The 13,328-nt window shown below is 42.3% G+C and overlaps 1 protein-coding gene across 2 annotated transcripts in view; it reads left to right on the top strand.

Moving 5' to 3' along the window:
- The first annotated feature begins 584 nt into the window (after positions 1-584).
- The window catches only part of ubap1 (ubiquitin associated protein 1), a 91,146-nt gene continuing 78,402 nt past the window's right edge, over positions 585-13,328 (top strand). The window contains exon 1 of one of the 2 annotated variants that reach the window (XM_085973777.1): positions 585-737. The gene's annotated coding sequence lies outside the window, so the exon portion shown is untranslated. The remainder of the gene's footprint in view (positions 738-13,328) is intronic. The other variant, XM_085973772.1, reaches the window with a different exon arrangement.

The raw sequence follows: 13,328 nt of genomic DNA, 5'->3' as shown, positions 1-13,328 counted from the left end.
ATTCTCACATAACTTCCCCGCAGTGCTGCCAATAGCCAGAAGCCACCCCACCCCGTTCCCGCCATACACATGCTTGTCAGACCCTGAGATTCTGCTAGTGCTGTCAGAAAGAAGCCTGTCCGCTGCCAAATCGCAGGATCCCCACAACATGGTCGGAATATATTGAATCCACAGCGCTGCTGGACTTTTGCCCTTCATCACACTGCTGCCATACGCTAGAACCCAGCATCAATGCTACTACTGCATGTTAAATTAAATATTCTGAGGTATGGTACTCTTAATAAAAAAACACAGCTTCTATTTATTTGAATTTTCAAAGTAGGCCTGTCTTATGCAGAATCGAAAATTCCCCAATGTTGACGGCTCTTGTTACTTGAAATTGATAATAAGTACACTTTTCGCTGTTACTTTTGCCTATATTAAAGATGGATGAACTCAAATCGGTACGATTTGACATGACGCATGCGCAGCAGTCCAGTGTGCCTTTCGCCAGCTCAGTCTCCCGGCGCTGTTCAACACAGCGACAGTCGAGCGGCGCAGAGCATTACGTAATTCAGTGGGGCGGCGATTGGGGGTGGTCATAGTTCACGTGATGTGCGCCATGACGTCAATCGCTAGCGATTAAAATGGCGTCCTGCAATGAAGCAGGAAATAGTGTCAAATTTATCTAGTTAAAAACAAAGTTAATTTTGTTCAGGACATTGTAGTGAACATTCCGGGAGATAGAAAACCCGTAGGTAAGCATCAGGGCCATTTAAAGTGCGTGTTGGTTAGTGGGTTTTAGGGGAGCGCAGCCTTCAACCCTGTCGGTTAAAGGTACACAGTCACTGGGCGAAAGCGAAGGAGTAAACTTAAACCTGCAGACTGTAAATATTCAGATCGAGTCTTGATAACGCGCGTCGCTCGGTTATTTCCCGTTCAGACTCCCGTTTCCCACGGTAGTTTTCCAGTACTGCGGCTTCTGTTGGTGTTGAATAGGATAGGAGGCCCTTCGAAACGCCCCTGTTGACACTTCGCACATCATTTTGTCAGCTAAAACTTGAGAGGAGGATAATGGGTTTTCATTTAAAAATCGTCCACTGTAGGTGATTTGTAATATCCTAAATATATCGTACGTGTTTTATTTGTACATTTTTGAGTATTTAGATTGCCTGGATTATGTAGGTTTTCTAATACATATTTTATCTATTTCATATGCTTTCTGAAATCAAGTATACTATGGTAGCCATTGGGATGAATATGGGATGTAATAAAGTGATGGACCACGTTAGAATTAACTTGTTTTTTTAACTAAGTAATTTAGAAATTTTTAACAACTAAATAAATCATTTCAAGTGTTTTCCGATTGTTTTTGTTCAAAGCTTTGTTTAGTAGACTACTGCAGTTGGAAAAGGTTTTAAATTTTGACTTTTCAGTTTTTTGATTCTAAATGACTGGAAATTTAGATTTCCTTTCATGAGGTACAGTTTAGGAGCCTTCCAAACTTCAACTTTGTTCTTTGTAACAGTTCAAGATTAATCCATACGACTTTGAGAGGGTATGAAATTCCTCAGTATAGGTCTTCCAAGCCACAAACCTACTTGCGACCATTTCTTTTTGGGCATCTGCCAGGAAGTACTCCACTTTAACAGACAATGGCAAACTCTTTTACTTTTTGCACCATCCCTATGGCGAGGCATTGGTTGGAAATTCAGCAGAACAGAGGATTGGACCTGCCCATCTCTTTTGCTATGCTTTAGTGCTTACATTTTGCTTGAAGCTGTATTTCTAAGTTGTGTATTGGCAGGTTTGATGCCCTGCCCACATTTCAAACTGCCTGCCTACTCTTGCTGTCTAGATTTGAATCTCACACCAAAACTGTGCACAATACTCCAGGTGTGGTTTCAGTAGTAAGTGGATAGGGACTGTTTAAATGCTAAGATTGAGACTATTTTGACATTATTGGATACTGAAATTTTCAGCGCAGTCAGGAAACATTTTGGAACTGAGGCAGTTCATACTGGAATTTCACTTTCACTTTCAAGAGTGTGTACTAAGGCAATATAAATAAAGTTATAAAAATATTTGAAAATTTAAGTTGCAAAGTGAAGTACAGGGATACAATTCAAGAAAATCAGCAAAATAAAACTCAAATAATGACAAGAGCATTGCAGGTCTATGACTTAAAGCCATGACTGATACATGCCTGAAAGGGTTTCCCACTTTTTTTTTAAAAAGTGTTCATAAATTTACAAACTAGCAAGTAGCACATCCAGGATTTTATATAACTATTAATCAAAAACGAATTTGCTACCAAATAACTCAGCGTTTTATTTCTTTTGTATGGTAAATGGAAGTGGTTATCATAGGGTAAGATGTGAATGATATGGTTTCTGAGAATCTGGAGCATTAAGTCAGAATGAGTGAGGACATAACAGATGCAGTACTCGCACTGCATAATCAAAGGTGCAATATAATTCACCACTGGTTATACAAGTGAGTTCTGTATGTTAGGAAAGTTTCAGTCATGCCACATTCTGTCCTGAAGAATCTTAGCTTTTTTACGTCAACTTATTTTCTCAAAAACAAGGGTCAGAAGTCACATGAACCCAGAAGCTACATGTTTATCAGTGACAGAACTTGCTACTGTATTATCAGTGCTGAGCTGTATTTGGAGTAGAGCCTTTCTTGGCATTGCATTCCCATGGGTAGATTAATGGAGAGTAGTTGTTTCTTAGCTATTCGCCTGGTTTTCTTCAAATGTAATTAACCTAGTTAGGCTGCCTCTGATGAATGGTTTTTGAAAAAGGGTGTTGCTTCAGTTGAGAGTCTGACAATACCAAAATATGACCATTTTGTAAAGTTGGCAGCTAAGTTGATGACTTATTTTTACCATTTGGATGTCAAGGCCTTGGAGAGGGTGCAGAGGAGATATACTAGAATGATACCAGGGATGAGGGACTTCCGTATGTGGAGAGACTAGAAAAGCTGGAATTGTTCTCTTTAGAGCAGAGAAGGTTAAAGGGAGATTTAATAGCAGTGCTCAAAATTGTGAGGTGTTTTGATAGAGTAGATATGGTGAAACTGTTTCCACTGGCAGGAGGGTCAGTAACCAGAGGACACAGATTTAAGACAAAAGAGCCAGAGGTGCGATAAGGAGAATTTGTTTTCTGCAGCGAGTTATTATACTCTGGAATGCACTGTCTGAAAGGGTGGTGGAAGCAGATTCAGTAGTAACTTACACAATGGAATTGAATAAGTATTTGAAGTGGAGAAAATTGCAGGGCTATGGAGAAAAAGCAGGGGAGTGGGACTAATTGGATAGCTCTTTAAAAGAGCCGGCACAAGCATAATGGGCCGAATTGCCGCCTCCTGTGCTGTAGTTTCTATATAAATAGAGTCTACAATAAATTCCTCAAACTTAAGGTGGATAAATCATGAAGACCTATGGTTTTCACTTGAGGGACACTGCTGTTAGGAATGCTAGTAGGGAGCTTTTATTAAAGAATCCATTTTATGTTCAGGACTCCATTTTGTAGTTATGACAGTTTTTGCAGAATCTGTTGAAACAGACAATATCTCTAGAATGTCAACAAATCAGCTCCAATCTACAAGGCTGTACTGATTGTCATCATAAAAGTTAGTCTTGTGTAGTTCCAGATGCATTTATCTGTTTGACAACTATATGTTTACCTTTTCTATACATGTAAGGACTGCTTTTGTTATGGGACTCACTTTCTGGAATGCTGAGTTGATGTAAGTTAGTGTAAACCAAGAGTGAAGGTCATGGAGGAGGTATGATGTTAGCGGAGGATAAAAAAAACTTAAATTTATATAGCGCATTTAACGTAGCAAAATGTTCCAAGGTGCTAAACAAGAGTGATATCAATAAAAGCATTTTTGACACCGAGCTACAGAAGCAGATATCAGGACAGATGACCAAAAGTTGGGTGAAAATTTAAGTTTTAAGGAGCATCTTAAAGGAGGAAAGAGAGGTAGAGAGGAGCCTAGGTTTAGGGAGGGAATTCCAGAGCTTAGGGCCAAGGCAGCTGACAGCACGACCACCACTATAGAGCAATTAAAATTGAGTTGAGCAAGAGGCCAGAATTAGAGGAGTGCAAAAATCTCTACGGCTTGTAGGGCTGGAGGAGGTGAGGGGTGAGGCCATGGAGTGATTTGAAAACCAGGGTGAGTATTTTAAAACTGAGGCATTGGCGGACTAGGAGCCAGTGTAGGTCAGTAAGTACAAGGGTGATGGGTGATCGAGACTTGGAGCGAGTTAAGATATGGGCAGCAGAGTTTTGGATGTGCACAGGTTTATGTAGGGTGGAAGATGGGAGGCCGGCCAGGAGAACATTGGAATAGTCAAGTCTAGGCATGCATGAGGGTTTCAGCAGTAGATGAGCTGAGGCAGGATCGGAGTTGGGCGACGTTAGAGGTAGAAGTAGGCAGTCTTGGTAATAGAGTGGATATGTGGTCGGAAGCTCCTCTTGCGGTCAAACACAACACCAAGATTGCAAATGGTCAGGCTCAGCTTCAGTTGCCAGGGATGGAAACTGTGGCCAGGGAATGGAGTTTGTGGCGGGGACCAAATGTCTTCAGTCTTCCCAATGTTTCTTCCCAACAAGGCTATTGTAAGGAAAATGGGAAATACTTGGGAGGCTAATCGCCCTGCGATCAAACTCAGGAACTGTAATGTGAATTCTCCTGCAGCCTTCTCATTGACTTGTTTGTTGTCCAAGTATCATTTCCTCTAATAAAATCTGTAAACAAAGACTCTGTTTAGAACTTTTCATTCCTGGCACAGAGAGACAACTACTCTTTTGTGAAGTAATACATTTTGGAAGTAAGAATATGGTGTTGAACGTATTGTTGCCTCGCAAGCTTGTGCCCATCTTTACCGCAACGCCATTTTTGAATCTCTTGAATGAGATTTCTGCCCCGCCACAATAATGAAACAGGCCTAACCAAAGTCACAAATGACATCCTTTGTGACTGAACGTGGTGTATTGTTCTTTGTCCTCCTTGACCTCCCTGCAGTCTTCGATAGGTCTAGCACGCCATCCTCCTCCAACACCATTCCTCTGTTGTCCAGCTTGAGGGAATGCCCCTTGTTTGGTTCCACGCTTACCCATCTGATTGTAGCCAAATCTTCTCCAGAGCTTTGCCTCTAGCCTTCACACTATTACCTCCGGAGCCCCCCCAAGGATCTATCCTTGGATCCCTCCTCTTAATCTACATGCTGACCCTTGACGACATCATCTGCGTACATGGGATCAGCTTCCACATGTATGCTGACAACTCCAAGCTTTTGCCCCTACCTCAGCCCATCTTCTGTTAGAAACACTCATCCTGCCCTTTGTCACCTTCAGATTTGACTATTCCAATGCTTTTCTGATCAACCTCCCATCAATAAACTTCAGCACATTCAAAACTCTGCTGCCTATCTTGTCCCGCAAAGTCCCGCTAACCCATCATTGTTGACCTTCATTAGCTTCCGGTGCCCCAATGCCTCAAATTTAAAATTCTTATCCTTGTGTTTATCCCTTTTTGATCCTTGCCCCACCATATTTCTGTAACTTCCTCGAGCGATACAACCCCTCCCAACCTGCCAACACTCTGTTTCTCTTACTCTGGCCTTTTTGTGCATTTCCCCCCCACCCTGGCCCATTGCCCCACCATTGGTGGATGTGCCTTCAGTAGCTTAGGCCCCATGGTCTGGAATTCCCTTCCTTAACTCCTTGGCCTCTCCACCTCCCTCTCCTCCTTTAAGACCCTTCTTAAAAAAACAACTATTTGACCAAGCTTTTAGTTATTCCTCCAAATAACTCCTTTGCCTAGCCTTCTGTTTCTTTGATTATGCGCCTGTGCAGTGCCCTTCACAGAATAGATAAAGGGATATGCCTGAAATGTTAATATTTTTCTTTCTTCAGAATAGGCGTAGTCTACAGACCACCTAATAGTGGAAGGAAGTTGGAGGAAGAAATATGCAGACAAATTCGGGAAATGAGTAAAAAACATAGAATAATAATCACGGGGGATTTCAACTACCCCGATATTAATTCTTATGATAATGACCGAATAATCCATTTTAGTGATGTTAATTGAGAGATAAATATTGGCCAGGACACCGGGGATAACTTCCCTGCTCTTCTTCGAAATAGTGCCATAGGATCTTTTACATTCACCTGAGAGAGCAGACGGGGCCTCGGTTTAACAGCACCTCTGACAGTGTAGCACTCCCTCAGTGCTGCACTGGGGTGTCAGCCTAGCTTTTATGTGCTCAAGTACCTGGAGTGAGACTTGAACCCACAACCTTCTGACTCAGAGGCGAATGTGCTACCAACTGAGCCACAGCTGACACTGGTAAGGAAAGAGGCATACATTAAGTGCATAGACAGCAGGGGAGTGCATGATAAGAGAGAATAGGAAAAGATTAGGAGAGAAGTCAAAAAAACAATTAGGGAGATAAAGAGGAAATTAAATTATCAAGGAACATAAATAAAATAGTAAAATATTTTATAGACACATCAGTAAAAAAAAAAAGGAAGGTTGGGATGGGAATAAGGCCATTGGGGGATCGTCTGGATAATACCACGGGTAACGATAGAGATGGCAGAAATATTAAATAATTATTTTGCTTCAGTATTTACCATGGAGATAGAACAGATGGACATGACATTGGATGATGAGATTATAATGAGAAGTGCATTTAAAATAAAAAAGGGGATATATTAAATAAACTAATCAAACTCGAAGATAAGACCCCTGGTCCAGATGGATTGCATCCAGCATTTTAAAATAATTTAGGGAAAAGGTAGCAGAGGCATTACTACGCATATTTAATTCGTTAGAAAAAGGTATAGTGCCAGAGGACTGGCGGATAGCTAACGTAATACCAATATTTAAGAAGGGGGAATAGAACATGTCCAGGGAATTGTAGACCAGTCAGCTTAACATTGGTGGTAGGAAAAATAATGGAATTCCTACTAAAGGCGAAAATGGAAGAACATCTAGAAACCAAAAATATAATAATGAACAGTCAACATGGATTTCAAAAGGGAAAGTCTTGCTTGACCAACCTTATTGCATTTTTTGAAGAGGTAACAGAGAGAGTAGACAATGGTAATGCAGTAGATGTAATTTATCTGGATTTTCAAAAGGCCTCCAATAAGGTACCCCATAATAGACTGATGAACAAGGTCAGAGAATGCAGAGTCCGGGGACAAGTAGCAGAATGGATTGCTGGCTGGCTTCAGGACAGAAAGCAGAGAGCCGGAGTAAAGGGTAGCTATTCACAGTGGCAGAAGGTGGGTAGTGGTGTTCCACAAGGATCAGTGCTGGGACCACTGCTGTTCACAATTTACATTAACGATTTAGACTTCGGAATCAAAAACACAATTTCTAAATTTGCGGGTGACACCAAATTGGGGGGTTTAGTCAATACTGAGGAGGACTGCAACAAATTACAGGAGGACATTAATAAACTTGCAGAACAGGCAAATGAAGTTCAACACGGATAAATGTGAGGTATTACATTTTGGGAGGAAGAATAGGGAGATCATTTATCACTTGGAGGGTGCGAGTCTGGGTGGGGTAGAGGAACAAGGGGATCTAGGAGTATAAATACACAAATCACTAAAAGTTGCGACACAGGTTAGCAAGGCCATTAAAAAAAGCAAACCAAGCACTAGGGTTTATTTCTAATGGGTTAGAATTGAAAAGTAGGGAAGTTATGCTAAACCTGTTTTGATCCTTGGTTAGACCACACTTGGAGTACTGTGTACAGTTCTGGTCGCCATATTATAAAAAGGATATAGAGGCAATGGAGAGGGTGCAGAGAAGATTTATAAGGATGATACCAGAAATGTGAGGGTATACATATCAGGAAAGGATGAACAGGCTGGGTCTCTTTTCTCTCTTGAAAAAAGAAGACTGAGGGGTGACTTAATAGAGGTCTTTAAAATTATGAACAATTTTGATAGAGTGGATAGAGAGAGAATGTTTCCACTTGTGGGGAAGAGCATAACTAGAGGCCATCAATATAAGATAGTCACCAAGAAATCCAATAGGGAATTCAGAAGAAACTTCTTTACCCAGAGAGTGGTGAGAATGTGAAACTCGCTCCCACAGTGAGTGGTTGACGCGAATAGTATAGTTGCATTTAAGGGGAGGCTAGACGAGCAAATGAGGGAACAGAGGGTTATGCTGATAGATTTAGATGAGGAAAGATGGGAGGAGGCTCGAGTGGAGTATAAACGCCGGCATGGACTGGTTGGGCCAAATGGCCTGTTTGTGCTGTATATTCTATGTAATGTAATACAGAAAGAACTTGCATTCATGTATCACCTTTCACAACCTCCGAAGTACTTTTGAAATGTAGTCACTGTTGGCCTTGTAGAAGTTTATTTTTCTTACTCTTAAAACTACAAATTTAAAACATATTAAAGTATCTGCAGTTTTTGTTTTTTAAATCTCGAGGTCAGGAATGTGCCAGGGTGCTGCAAATCCTATGTATTTGTCACTTTGTGTTCACTTAGTGTCAATATCAAGTTTTCTCACATCATGTATAGTACAAGCTAAATGTAGGGTAAAACATCAACAATGTATCTATCCCCAAACTTTGAAGAATGTCTTAAACATCCTACACTAACCATCATAATGGCCTCTGAGTTAGTGCCAAATTGTGAATTCTTTTGTACTGTAGATTCCATTCCCAGTAGTAACTGGATTGCGATTGTTCAAACACATTTCATGTAATAACTGAAGTCAGAGAGAAATTTTAATCCCATTAGCTCAGGCTGGTCACAAATCTTGCCCCGAGGCAAAAGGACAGGGCGCTAACCCACTGCATCACTGATCCCTTAAAAAAACCAATTTTTTTTAACCAGTATCATAATGTGCATGAATAAATAGTTTTAAAATAATTTAGAATGATTTAAAATCAGTTTGAATGTAAAAATGCTGTTTATAAGTGATATAGCACTCTGTTATGGTTCAGTCTTTTTCTAACACCTCTTGTGCAAATGGTCTGATTGTTTCTGTAAGCAGACCATGTCCTTTATGCTCTGAAACCTTTTCGTTTTAACCATATTGAGTTTGCATAACTTGGATTTAGCAAACCCCACCATGGTAATTTGCTTACTAGAATTCACAGGATGCCATTATAAATGTTGTTAATCCAGAAGCTGGAAAATAACAAACACTGGACTCAATTCATATAGGGTAAAAATGTATTTAATTTCTCAGAAGGCAAGATACAGCACAAGTAATATTTTGGCATACATACAACTTAACTAGGTTGCCTGTTCAAAAGACTTCATTGTTTTCCCCAGATCCTCTTGGCAAACTCTTAAAATTATGGTCTTTGTAGGAATATGTAAGTGGCTGCTTACTCCAGACATGTATCAGAAAATAGAAACCAGCAGCCAGCCCTGGGATCTTTATCCATTCTGTTGTCCTTTGATGCAGATGTAATTTCTTTGAACATTGTCTGGTTGTTTGGTGCGTTGCCACATGGTCAAAATGAGCGTAGAAAATCAAACTGCTTTTGGGAGACAGCATTACAACACAGCAGCTCTAAGCAACATTCCTGTCTGACATGACGTTTTAACAAACTTCCCATAAGTAAAACTTCACTTTACTGAGGGCAATTTGTTACCTTTCAAAGAGAATTAAACAATGATGCTAATTGCAGATGGAGTGTTTGAACATCTTTTGAACTAATCTGAATCCTGATGGTAATTTAGTTTCTGATAACGAGTGGACATGCAGGTACAGCAAGCAATTAGGAAAGCAAATGGTATGTTGGCCTTTATTACAAGTGGATTTGAGTATAAGAGTAAAGACATCTTACTGCAATTATATAGGGCCCTGGTGAGACCACACTGAGTATTGTGTACAGCTTTGGTCTCCTTACCTAAGGAAGGATATACTTGCCATAGAGGGAGTGCAACGAAGGTTCACCAGACTGATTCCTGGGATGGGGGATTGTCCTATGAGGAGAGACTAGGCCTATATTCCTAGAGTTTAGAAGAATGTGCAGGAAAGTGGACTTGAGGTAGAAGATCAGCCATGATCTTATTGAATAGCGGAGCAGGCTCGAAAGCCAGAATGGCCTACTCCTGCTCCTAGTTCTTATGTTCCTTGACTCTCCTTTCTGATTTCAGCTCTCCCCACCCCCTCCCCCCACTGCCCTTTTTGCCTGCATCCTTCTTTACATACTTCTGCAAAAATTCTTGGTCTCCTATACTTGCATATCCCCTCACCCATTCCCCTCCCCTCCTCATTCATCACCCTTCTTCCATCTGTCTTCAACAATATTTACCACATTGCTTGTTTCCACCCCTTTATTGCATCTTGTCTCCGGCCCTTCTCATCTTCTCAGCCTTCCTTTATCATCTGTCATATTTCTCCCATTATTCATTGTTTCTCTTTCTCATCCTTTTCCTATTTTCTTATTTCTTCCCCACCCCCCACCCATGTGTGACCCTAAATTAATGCTCCATCCCCCTCCCTGCAGACTTGCTAAAAGGTATTCGTAGGAAGACCGGCTGGTGCCTTTGCATCTTTTGCCTCACCTTCACCACAGGCCTCCTGTATATCAGCTGTGATGTGTTTCCCCTCACAGTCACAATGCTTCCTCCCACACCCACTTCTTTTTCTGATACTTTATCTTTGCCAGTTCCATGAAGATGGCATTTCAGTTTTAAAATAGCTGATTCCACTTATGCCACAGAAGCAGTGAAGGTTAGGCACCATAAGGAGAAGCAAGCGAGAGGGACAGCCTGATGGCGACAAGAGTTGGCACTGATACATGGAAGGCATGTGGTGTAGATGAGTGAACAGAAACAGGGATGTTGGGGTGGGACGGTGAGGGGGCTGTGGGTGAACCCTCATTGCAGTGTGGCTAGGTAGGCTGGGCTGCTACATAGGTCAGTGGCAAAGATAAGGCACCATTATCAAGTGGAAGATTAAATTGGTAGTATGAGCTGGGCCGTGATTCTCACAAAGTCTTCAAGTCTGATCAGAAGCCGGCTCGGGGTTAACGAAATGGCAGGTGAACTTGTGACTTGTGCCACAGCACCATTCTAGTTTGGGAGGACTGAAACGCAAGTATAATGATAAGTATGGATAAGCAGGTGGTATTACCCATCAAAAGTAATTAGTGTGTCACAGATGTGACAAAATGGTAACTACAGGAAGTAAATGTGACAAAGTAAAATTAATGATTTTGATATAAACAAAATGAAAATCCTAGACAGGCTAAAAGGGCTCAAAACCAATTAATCACCAGGGAGAAATGGTATTTATTCCAGAGTCGTTTATTTATTCCAGAGTCTTGAGAGAGATTGGAAATTTATCAGGCAATTATTATAAGGGAATCACCAAACAATACAGAGGTATCATTAGATTGGAAACAGGCTTACTAACTGCTGCTCAGTGTGGGTTCTGCAAGGGCCACTTTGCTCCAGATCTAATTACAATCTTGGTCCAGTCATGAACACGAGCTGAATTCCGGAGGGGAGGGAAGAGTGACTGCCCTTTACATCAAGGGAGCATCCTACTGAGTGTGGGACCAAGGGACCTGAGTAAAACTCGGGATCAGGGGAAAACTCTCCAGTGGCTGGAGTCATATTTGACACAAAGAAAGATGGTTGTGGTTGTTGGAGGCCAATCATCTCAGCAGGAATTCTTCAGGGCAGCGTCCTAGGACCAACTATCTTCAGTTACTTCATCAATGACCGTACCTTCATCACAAGGTCAGAAGTGGGGGTATTTGCTGAATGTGAAGCTCTGTTCGCAGTTCCTCAGATAATGAAGCAGTCCATATCCACATACAGTAAGGCCTGGTCAGTATCTAGGCTTGGGCTGATGTGTAGCGCAAATGTTACGTGCCACTTAAGAGAGAGCCTAACCACCTCCCCTTGGCATTACCATCATCACCACCCTGGAGGTTGCCATTGACCAGAAACTGAACTGGACTAACCACACTAATGTTGTGGTTACAAGAGCCGGTCAGAGGCTGGGTATTCTGTGATGAGTGGTTCACCTCCTGACTCCCCAAAGCTTCTCTACTGCCTACAAGTCACAAGCCAGGAATGTGATAGAATACTTTCCATTTGCATGGATGGGTGCTGCTCCAACAACACTCGAAGCGCAACATTATTCAGGACAAAGCACTCCGCTTGAGCAACACACCATCTGTAGTGTATGTACCTTTTCAGAGCCCCTGTGTACTGTAATACCGGTAGTGACCACTCGGGTATATAAGCCTGTATAGCGTCTTGTATCTTTTAGTTCAGCCCTGACCTTCGACTAGTAAAGACCTGTTAAAGTTATTCTTGTGGTCTGTGTGCAGTGATTCATATTAACCATAACTGGAACACACAGACGTAACAGTGGCGACGAGTACGATCTTACCCTGCGGCAGAGACATATCCAAGGCAGTTTAACGGGCGTCGAGAAGAGGCATCCGCCCTCATCATCCTGCTGAGAAAAGACTCGGGTCTGAAGAGCAAGAAAGAATCCTGACACGAAGCCTTCCATCAGCAACAGGCAGTGATCATCCCTTCTATCACGGTGGTGGGTAAGCCGATCAGTGACGAGCAGCAAGTCGGCCACGTTGGCTGTGAAGTAGGGGAGGGAAAAACGGAGGATATAAGGGCGGAGAACTCGACCACGGCCGGGGAAAAGAGCCGGACAGCTGAGACTGGGGCAGCGTAAGGCACGGGAGCCGCGGTGAATGCAAACGCAGCCGGGCTGCAAGCGGGCTGGGAGACGCAACAGCGTCGAGAGAGAGCTCGACCGCGACCGGTGAAAAAGGCTGGGCAGCTACCGAGGCCACGAGGCGCAGCGACCGGGACAGCGTAAGGCGCAGGAGAAAATAAAAAAAAAATAAAAAAAATGCGGAGAACTCAGCCGCAGCCAGGGGAAAGGACCGGACTGCAAGAGGGGCTGGGAGGCACGATTTGAGAACCGCTGGGGAGGATGAACGCAGCAATACGGCAATCGCCATTACAGCCAGCGGGGGAGAAAGGCAAACGCGGGAAGCCGCCATTTTCGTAGGCGGGGGAAGAAGACAAGCGCGGGAAACCGCCATTTAAAAAAAAAAATTAAAGAAAAATTTCTTTTTGTTTCTCAAGAAGATTGCGAGGATGCCTAAGCGTGGTAACATCAACGATTTCGATCCCGATGTTGAAGACTGGGCCACGTATGTAGAACGCATAGAGATTTATTGTAAGGCAAATAAAATATCTGATGAAGATAAAGCACTAACCTTACTAAACTCAATGGGTGCGAAGACATACGGGCTATTGAAGCATCTTCTATCACCAGCTAAACCGGCG

This window comes from Somniosus microcephalus, chromosome 2, assembly GCF_052327205.1.
Source record: "Somniosus microcephalus isolate GS21.2 chromosome 2, FLI_Smic_1.0, whole genome shotgun sequence".
NCBI lineage: Eukaryota > Metazoa > Chordata > Chondrichthyes > Squaliformes > Somniosidae > Somniosus > Somniosus microcephalus.
This window is presented reverse-complemented; position numbering and strand designations above follow the sequence as displayed.